Below are 10,673 nucleotides of genomic sequence, written 5' to 3'. Positions count from 1 at the left end.
AAAAAAGTTTTCAAACCAGAGGAGCAGGTAGGTGGCCCTCCAGAAAAATTGAATAGATTGAGTGCCTGTATGTGGCAGTCCAAAAAAGTTTTCAAACCAGAGGAGCAGGTAGGTGGCCCTCCAGAAAAATTGAATAGATTGAGTGCCTGTATGTGGCACTCCCAAAAATTGTTTAAAACAGAGGACCGGGTCGGTGGCCCTCCATAAAAATTAAATGCATAAAGTACTATAGCTAGAGCCAGTGGGCCCTGTCAAAACATAGCCAGTTTCATCTGCTTTACTGTACAAAGAGGAGGAGAAGGAGGAAAATGAGGAGGAGGAGGAGTGGATAAATTATTCAGGTTGAGCTTCCTTCACCTGGTGGAGATTGGAAATTAGGAGAAATCCAGGCTTTATTCATCTTGATAAGCGTCAGCCTGTCAGCGCTGTCAGTCGACAGGTGTGTACGCTTATCGGTGATGATGCCACCAGCTGCACTGAAAACCCGCTCGGACAAGACGCTAGCGGCAGGGCAGGCAAGAACCTCCAAGGCGTACAGCGCCAGTTCGTGCCACATGTCCAGCTTTGAAACCCAGTAGTTGTAGGGAGCTGTGTGATCATTTAGGACGATGGTATGGTCAGCTACGTACTCCCTCACCATCTTTCTGTAAAGATCAGCCCTACTCTGCCGAGACTGGGGACAGGTGACAGTGTCTTGCTGGGGTGACATAAAGCTGGCAAAAGCCTTGTAAAGCGTACCCTTGCCAGTGCTGGACAAGCTGCCTGCTCGCCTACTCTCCCTCGCTACTTGTCCCGCAGAACTACGCACTCTGCCGCTAGCGCTGTCAGAAGGGAAATACTGTTTCAGCTTGTGCACCAGGGCCTGCTGGTATTCATGCATTCTCACACTCCTTTCCTCTCCAGGGATGAGAGTGGAAAGATTTTGCTTGTACCGTGGGTCCAGGAGAGTGAACACCCAGTAATCGGTGCTGGAATAAATTCTTTGAACGCGAGGGTCACGGGATAGGCAGCCTAGCATGAAATCTGCCATATGCGCCAGAGTACCAACGCGTAAGAATTCACTCCCCTCACTGGCCTGACTGTCCATTTCCTCCTCCTCCAACTCCTCCAACTCCTCTTCTTCTGCCCATACACGCTGAACAGTGGAGGACTCAACAATGGTCCCCTCTTGTGTCTCGCCAACATTCTCCTCCTCTTCCTCCTCATCCTCCTGCACCTCCACCTCCTCCGATATGCGCTGAGAAACAGACCTAAGGGTGCTTTGGCTATCAACAAGGGAATCTTCTTCCCCCGTCTCTTGTGAGGAGCGCAAAGCTTCCGACTTCATGCTGACCAGAGAGTTTTTCAACAGGCCAAGCAGCGGGATGGTGAGGCTGATGATGGCGGCATCGCCACTGACCATCTGTGTTGACTCCTCAAAGTTACTCAGCACCTGACAGATATCAGACATCCACGTCCACTCCTCATTGTAGACTTGAGGAAGCTGACTGACCTGACTACCAGTTCTGGTGGAAGTTGACATCTGGCAGTCTACAATCGCTCGGCGCTGCTGGTAAACTCTGGATAACATGGTCAGTGTTGAATTCCACCTCGTGGGCACGTCGCACAACAGTCGGTGAGCGGGCAGTTGGAAGCGGCGCTGCGCTGCCCTGAGAGTGGCAGCATCTGTGCTGGACTTCCTGAAATGCGCACAGATGCGGCACTCCTTCGTGAGCAAATCAGACAGATTGGGGTATGTCTTGAGGAAACGCTGAACTATCAGATTTAACACATGGGCCAGGCATGGCACATGTGTCAGTCTGCCGAGTTGCAGAGCCGCCACCAGTTTACGGCCGTTGTCACACACAACCATGCCTGGCTTCAGGTTCAGCCACAGATCAGTCTGCGCCGTGATGCCCTGTAATAGTTCTTGGGCGGTGTGCCTTTTATCGCCTAGGCTCAGCAGTTTGAGCACCGCCTGCTGTCGCTTAGCGACGGCACTGCTGCTGTGCCTAGAGCTACCGACTGATGGCGCCATGCCCACGGATGGTCGTTCGGAGGAGGAGGTGGAGGAGGGGTGGGAGGAGGAGGAGGCATAGTAGGCCTGAAACACCTGGACCGAGGTAGGCCCCGCAATCCTCGGCGTCGGCAGTATATGACCAGCCGCAGGGTCAGACTCGGTCCCAGCCTCCACCAAGTTAACCCAATGTGCCGTCAGCGATATATAGTGGCCCTGCCCGGCAGCACTCGTCCACGTGTCCGTGGTCAGGTGGACCTTGTCAGAAACGGCGTTGGTCAGGGCACGGATTATGTTGTCTGACACGTGCTGGTGCAGGGCTGGGACGGCACATCGGGAAAAGTAGTGGCGGCTGGGGACCAAATACCGAGGGGCGGCTGCCGCCATGAGTCTGCGAAAGGCCTCGGTCTCTACTAGCCTATAGGGCAGCATCTCCAGGCTTAGCAATCTGGAGATGTGCACATTAAGGGCTTGGGCGTGTGGGTGGGTTGCACTATATTTGCGTTTCCGCTCCAGCGTCTGGGGTATGGAGAGCTGAATGCTGGTGGATGCTGTGGAGGATTGTGGAGGCGACGATGGGGTTTTTGTGGCAGGGTCCTGGGCAGGGGGCTGACTATCAGCTGACACAGGGGAAGGAGCAGTGGTGTGCACGGCCGGAGGTGAACGCGCTTGTTGCCACTGAGTGGGGTGTTTAGCATTCATATGCCTGCGCATACTGGTGGTAGTTAAGCTATTAGTGGTGGAACCCCTGCTGATCCTGGTTTGGCAAATGTGGCACACCACAGTCCGTCGGTCATCCGGTGTTTCCTTAAAGAACCTCCAGACTTCTGAAAATCTAGCCCTCGCCGCAGGAGCCCTCGCCACGGGAGCTTCACTAGTTGACACATTTGGCGCTGATGCACCAGCTCTGGCCCTGCCTCTCCGTCTGGCCCCACCACTGCCTCTTCCAACCTGTTCTGGTCGAGGACTCTCCTCCGTCTCAGAAGCACTGTGTTCACCCGGCCTCTCAACCCAGCTTGGGTCTGTCACCTCATCATCCTCCGATCCCTCAGTCTGCTCCCCCCTCGGACTTCCTGCCCTGACAACAACTTCCCCACTGTCTGACAACCGTGTCTCCTCATCGTCGGACACCTCTTTACACACTTCTTCCAGTACGTCAACAAGGTCATCATCACCCACAGACTGCGACTGGTGGAAAACCTGGGCATCGGAAAATTGCTCATCAGCAACCGGACAAGTGGTTTGTGACTGTGGGAAGGGTCCAGAAAACAGTTCCTCAGAGTATGCCGGTTCAAATGGCAAATTTTGCTGGGAGGGGGCAGACTGGGGGGGAGGAGGCTGAGGTGCAGGAGCTGGAGGAGTGCCGATTTCGGTGACATGGGTGGACTGCGTGGAAGACTGACTGGTGGACAAATTGCTCGAAGCATTGTCGGCAATCCACGACATCACCTGTTCGCACTGTTCTGGCCTCAACAGTGCTCTACCACGAGTCCCAGTAACTTCAGACATGAACCTAGGGAGTGTAGCTCTGCGGCGTTCCCCTGCTCCCTCATAAGCAGGTGGTGTCTCACCCCGCCCAGGACCACGGCCTCTGACCCCTGCAGTAGTTGGACGCCCACGTCCCCGCCCTCGTCCTCTACCCCTAGCCCTCGGGTTAAACATTTTGAAAATGAGAGTTATAACTTTAATTTTTTTTTTTACTTTTTTTTGTGTTTTTTTTTTTTTTGTGTGTTTTTTAGTTTTTAAAACCAAACAATGCTATCCTATTGCTATGGCTATTTTCTAGCCAAGTATGAAAGCACACTGCTATGCCAGATGAGATGACACTGAGTTATTAAAAAAATAAACGTAAAATAAAAAAGGAAATGGCAGACTGTGCCTAATTGAAATCCAACCCCGGGCCCTAATAAATTTTCCCACTTCGGTCTTTGTGATGGATATGTGCGTCACTAAGCGCAAAACACAGTGGTCGCAAGTCTCACTCCAAATTGCTCACAATTTGCTAGTAGATGCACTGCAGCAACTACAGCCACCAGCAGATCAACCAGAAATCAAATATATATAACGCTACTGTAGGCGTAAGTAAGCCGTTTGGATTCTCCAATGGCTATTTTCTAGCCAAGTATTAAAGCACACTGCTATGCCAGATGAGATGACACTGAGTTATGAAAAAAATAAACGTAAAATAAAAAGAAACTGGCAGACTGTGCCTAATTGAAATCAAACCCCTAATAAATTTTCCCACTTTGGTGTTTGAGGTGGATATGTGTGTCACTAAGAGCTAAACACAACGGTAGCAAGTCCCCCTGCAAATTCCTCACAATATGGTACTAGCTGCACTACTAGTGCCAGCAAGCCCAGCCACAAGCAAATAAAAAAAAAAAGTATAACGTTATTGTAGCCCTAAGAAGGGCTGTTGGGTTGTTGTAGAATCACTCCTGCCTAACAGTAAGCTAATAGAACACCCTAACACTTTCCCTGACCAGCAGCAGCTCTCTCCCTAGCGGCATCCAGACAGAGAATGATCCGAGCAGCGCGGGCAGCGGCTAATCTATCCCAGGGTCACCTGATCTGGCCAGCCAACCACTGCTATCTACGTGTAAGGGTACCACGTCATGCTGGGTGGAGTGCAGAGTCTCCTGGCTTGTGATTGGCTCTGTTTCTGGCCGCCAAAAAGCAAAACGGCGGGAGCTGCCATTTTCTCGAGCGGGCGAAATACTCGTCCGAGCAACAAGCAGTTACGAGTACGCTAATGCTCGATCGAGCATCAAGCTCGGACGAGTATGTTCGCTCATCTCTAATTCTAATATCTTAATTCTTAGGGTAAGTCATCAATATTTGTAGCCTAGAAAACCCTGAATTTAATCAGATAGGATGTTGGCAATAGAATTGCTGTATCTGCACTTTGGAGCTTTGGAGTTTGGATTTACATGTGAACATAGTAAATTGAGATAACTCATTCAAATGCCTGAAAGTTTATTGATAAACACAAAATGTGGTTGAAACCTTTAAGGGAAGATACAATTAAATGGGATAGATGCACCCTCTGTGTGACAATGGTGGTTTGATGTCATTGCACCTTTTGTATCCTGAGTCCAGACAGAAAAGTCCAGGAGAAGAGCCAGACCCAGGATTTCTTGTAGGTAAGTAACTTTTACTATTTTATTTTGATGACTAAACCAGTCAGTTGGTGGGGGCTGCGTGCATTACTTTTTTCTGCCCAGTTCCATTAGAGGTTGTTGGTCTTTATAGTCTTTTTGCTTCGCGTTTATCTAGGGCTATTGCTTTGCCTGCTATTCTGTGTGTCCAACCTCAGTTACGTTTAGTCAACCATTCTCTTCCTATATTATTCTGAACCTCATAGACATCTTGGATTTGACCCGGTTCTGTCTGACTTTACTTGTATGTCTATCATCTGTCTATCTTCCTTGTCTCTCCCTGCTACTACTAGTAGTGTCCCTTGTCGTGTAGCTCTCTGTGTGACCTTGCTTTCTCTGTGTCAGTCTTGTGTTTTTTTAGACTTATCACTCTTCTCTGTTCTAGTGTGAATACTGGTCTTTCTCTTATTTCTTGTTACCTGTCTGTTCCTCCAGAAGATGTATGTCTTCCTGTCACCTTGCATGGTCACTCAAATTCCTTTGGCTAGGTTCCTGAGTGCAGTTTTATCTTCTGTGGGCCATAGCTCGCAAGGACTTTGTAGGGTTAGCTTGCCACTGCTTACCCTTTCTGACAGCTGGCGCCAAGTCTGCTTGTGGTTGTGCTGTTGTTGGACAGGTTGATTGCAAGACATATTTCTGTGCCCTTGTTTGAATATTGCTCTCTGACTTCTTATTATGTGTCCACTGCACCATCCAGCAGCTGCTAGACAAAGTAAATTCCGACTTTCACCTTGCAAGGTCTCTCCAGGTGTGTTATCAGGTTCCTGATAGCGGTTTCATTCTTGCCAGAGCGGTTTATCTGCTGAAGGCAGGGCCATCGCCTGGAGAGATGTCTCGGTTAGTTTGCCACCACTTACCCAGTCTGACTGCTCAGCTCAGGTTGGGATGCCCTGTTGGCAGTACAGGTAAATGACAGATGTTTTTTTATTTGGTGGAAGGAGTAGACATTGGGGCTTATTTACCAAGGGTCCCTCGGCCGTTTTTTTATCCGGTTTCCCAGCTTTACGGGGATTGTGCCAGCAATTAGGTTGCACACGATCGGATTGTGTCGCAATCGAGCCGGTTTTCACGCAACACAAATCGGGGGGGGGGGCGTCGGACCAACCGGCGGATTTGGACTAAGCGAGGGATTTAACATTTAAATTTTTGTCGCAAGCCATGCACCGGGGAGAAGAAGGTGAACTCCGGCGGACCTGATCGTGAAAGCGACACATGCAGGAAATTGGGCGCACAATTTTCTTGAATCGTGGCAGTTGTGCATTCCGGCGGACATTCCTGATGGGGGATTGCGCAGGACCGGGTAAGTAAATGTGCCCCATTATACATAAATCGGGGACACGATCGGGGAATGTAATCAGACCTATAGATATTATACACTTTTCTTTCTCCGGTGACTGCCAAAGTCTGTGATAGGTCACAATGATCCCACCTGTTTAGCTGAAACCATAAATATATCAATGAAACTATTAGGATGCTTGGTTGGAGCTGAGAACATTCCTACTCTGGCCTGGAGTTTCCCTTTCCTAAAGGTTTCTTTTACATTTCCGGAACCTGTTCACTCCAGTTGGGTGTTAAGGACACTGCAGAACTGTGGATACATTATTTAAAGTTCTATATCCAACGTATGATCTATTTTAAAGGAGATCTCACTGAAAGATTTGGTCAGAATGGAAGGTGTCCTATATTTAGAAAGGCCAACTAATCTACTTTCCATGGAGAACAACGGAGGAAAACTTTGAAGGCTCGGTCTAGAAAGAAGGGAAGACCCACCAAAGTGCCGATCTTCTAAAGATAGTTTACTTATCAGCAAACCAGATATTTTTAGACTTCATTTACAGTATATCTACAGTATATAGTAATTTCTCAAAGAAGGTATAAAACATCCAAAACTTACATCACATCCATTCTACAGCAAAATGTCTCATGCAATTTTGTGAAATATCTTCATTACATTCTGCCCAGACATGATTCTATTGCACCACTTCCAGCACTAATACAGCTGTAGTATAAAATGTTATTTGTTGTATTTATGCAAATGTCTTTCCGTGACATCAATATATGTGTACCAGGCCAGTGATCTATGTGTCTATGTAGATGTATAGGATGGAGGTTCTTCTTTACTGGTTGTTTACCAAACAATTTAATATGCATCGTGCACCATAAGGACGGAGGATCTACAAGGGGTGAGCTCGTGTTTCAGCCTTGTGGCTTTGCAATCTATCTCTGGTGGTCTCTTACGAGGTGGGGGTCACCATCTGGTGTTGGCAATAAAGGTTCATTTAATTTACATGTGAGGTCTTGTGACAAGTAGAGGCCCAACGTCTCTCCAATGTTGGGTTCTTAGTAGCTGTGAACTTTCTAAAGAATGAGGAAGCTTATACGCTTCTGGTCAATAAGGCGCAGCAGGGGTCATGGTGAACAATTGTAGTAGAAGTGGCAAATGAAGACGTAGTAGCAGTTGTAGTGTTTACTTGTCCTCTGAGGCATTTGTCTGGTCAGCAGGTGTTTTCTATCTTCCACCACTTGATATCCAATGAAACTGTCCCCTGATCACTTTACCGATAGTCTAGTCACTAACAAAATAACGCAGAACAGTGGGATTCACTTTAACAAGTCCTTGATCAAGATTTCAGATAAATAGATATTTATTCTGTCAGGACAGATAAATATGAAGACAAATAAGTATCAGGGAACAGGCATGAGATCGGGGTTAAAGCTCAGGAACAGGGTTCACAGTACAGGTTTGGGATTTAGAGTTCCGGATCAAGCAAGATACAAGGTACAGGTTCAGCAGGTCCCAGGATTTCAGATACTTCCAGGTTCCAGATTCAGGATGCAGGATAAAGGTTTTGGATCAGGTAGGTAAACAGGATACAGAGTTGTGGATCAGGTCAGGATGCAGGATCAGGGCTCTGGATCAGGTCAGTATACAGAATTATAAAAAGGAAACAGGATTCCACATCAGGCAGGATACTGGATTCCAGGTCCGGACAGGGTTAGATGCAAGTTAAAGTTCACACTGGGGTTCAGGGTACCGGCTCAGACTGGATACAGGCCCAGATACAGGTTATAGTCCTGCTGGCAGGATAGAGATGTTCAGAGTCGCTGGCAGAATACAAGGTTCCAGAGCCGTTGGAAGGATACAGGGTTCCAGAGCCACTGGCAGGATACAAGGTTCCAGAGCCATTGGAAGGAAACAGGGTTCCAGAGCCGCTGGCAGGATACAGTGTTCCGCAACTACTGGAAGGATACAGGGTTCTAGAGTCACTGGCAGGATAGAGGTTTCCAGAAAAATGGAAACAGACAGTAGGACTACATGTTATAGGAGAAAGTATAGCCAGCATTGAGTGAACTGGAGATTAGCTCTTTATCCAGGTCTTGGGTGCCGCCCACACAGCTGACTGGCTAGCCCCTGCATTACATAACCCATAACTGAGACCAGCATTAGACTGCAGAATGAACCACTCAACTTTCCAGGGATCTGATACTGGCAGCCCCAGATGTGGCTCACAAGCTTTGAGGTCAGCAAATTGCACTTTCAGCAATTGTGGACTGAATGCCGATTCATCGAACAGGGATCTGTAAGATAAGGTTTTCCCCATCCCTGACCTGGACCTTTTTTGGGATTTCTAGATAAGTAGTTTTAAGTCCCAGCTATGGAGTGTAGGAAACTTGGTAAAGATACCTACATTGGGATTGAGTCCCTTCAGGTTGAAACTTGTTGAAGAACAAGTGAAATATGCAAATACACAGTAAAAAAAACAGTGAGGCTCAAGACTAGATGATTCACTGAGGCTTATGGGGAAGCAATTTCCTATATCAAGAAGTTCCTACTACTATGTGCGTGCGGGTAACAGTGACATTTGGTCAAAAAATATTGTAAAACGACTCATGCAATTTTGGTGAAATATCTCTATCACATGATGTCACTTTCATGCCCCAACTCAACCCAAAATTTCATGCAATCTTTATACAGCTATACTCAAATTCTTCTGGCTCATGTCATGGACTAAGAAGAGCCCAGATCAACTCTACGCCAGGCTATAGGTGAAATGCCAGAAATTGTTACTTTTTCATGACTTGTATGTTAGAAAAAAGACGTACAAGCCATAAAAAATCACCACCATATGTTGTTGCCCATTGAAGTGGGCAAGTTAAATTTTTCCCTTGGCATGGGATGCACCTTGCTCAACCGGACTTCCTGTGGCAATGGAATATGTAATTTGCTTTTGTTGTGGCTTGAAAATGGAAAGCTTCATGTATGTCTTCAGGATGTACATAACCTTAAACTAATCTCAGAAGTAGGCATCATGAATATGAGATAAGGCAATAAAATGTATCATATGTAAGATAGTTGGGGGCTTAGTCCAGACATCGAATCAGGACCTGCAGCTTCAATTCTACCTTTGACCGGAATCTGATGGCCTTAATGTATTAGTATATCCTAGTGATACCATCAATACTTATCATTCACCTAAAGCATCATGAAGAAATTTTCCAACAAATTTACAAACAAAATATTTATTAAGTCTAAGGATCATGAGTAAAACGTATTATTAACCCTTACACCAGACTGAATAGGTGCAATTGATCCCTCCACACTCTACCTGATCCCAAATGCCTGGAGCCTTTAATATATATTTGATTCTGCTTTACCCTTAAGCCTTACATCCAGGCTCTTACTACAACCTGCCACGTTGAGATATGCATTTTTGATACTCATGAAATATCCAGAAATTAAAGGTAACAATTTCGATGATTTTTTTTAATAAAACGCTTGAATATCATAAAAAACAAGATAATCCCCATGTATTTGTAAATATCCTTATTATATATTCTTCCGTTTATTGGAAATCTCCCTCATCTCCACAACTGATCCTGTAGCTGCTCTGACAAAGTCCATGGCAGTGATAGTCATGAAACTGAAAACAATCATAAGGTCCTGTTAGGTAGATCATGTGTAGATTGGTCAAGGACATTAGGGATGACAAGACTCTCTATCGGTGACCATTTTATGAACAAGAATGGCCTATACCCTGGGTTTCCAGGGATGGTAACTGTTCACCTTAAGAAGCTTTTTGATCTGGAGAAGACTGAATTCTACTTACCACATTGCTCCTGTGCGACCTTGGCTTTGACCCCGGCTGTCAGGACTTGAACCAGCGGACTCCGCTGTCCCAGGCTGCAGCTCTACCAACTGAGCTATGCAACTCTCTGAAGAGCTCCAGTGCTTATCCTTGGCCTAGTTTTTCCAGTTCCTAGTTCCTGTTTCCCTGGTCTTACTCCACCCCTTTCTAGATTGGACTTCCTACTTAAACCCAACCTTGCCTATACATCCTTCCAGCCTGTAGTCTAGCTTGTCTCCTTCTCTCCTGCGATTGACTCCTATATTGTGCAATGACCACCGGCTTCCTCCTGACTGTGATACCTGCCTGCTCCCTCAATACTGACGCTGATCTTCTGTGCTACGACCTCCGTCTTCCTCCTGACTATGATACTTGCCTGCTCCTCTGTACTGC

The sequence above is a fragment of the Engystomops pustulosus genome, chromosome 9 (assembly GCF_040894005.1).
Source record: "Engystomops pustulosus chromosome 9, aEngPut4.maternal, whole genome shotgun sequence".
Taxonomy (NCBI): domain Eukaryota; kingdom Metazoa; phylum Chordata; class Amphibia; order Anura; family Leptodactylidae; genus Engystomops; species Engystomops pustulosus.
The sequence above is the reverse complement of the archived record's forward strand: the minus strand, read 5'-3'. Positions refer to the sequence as shown.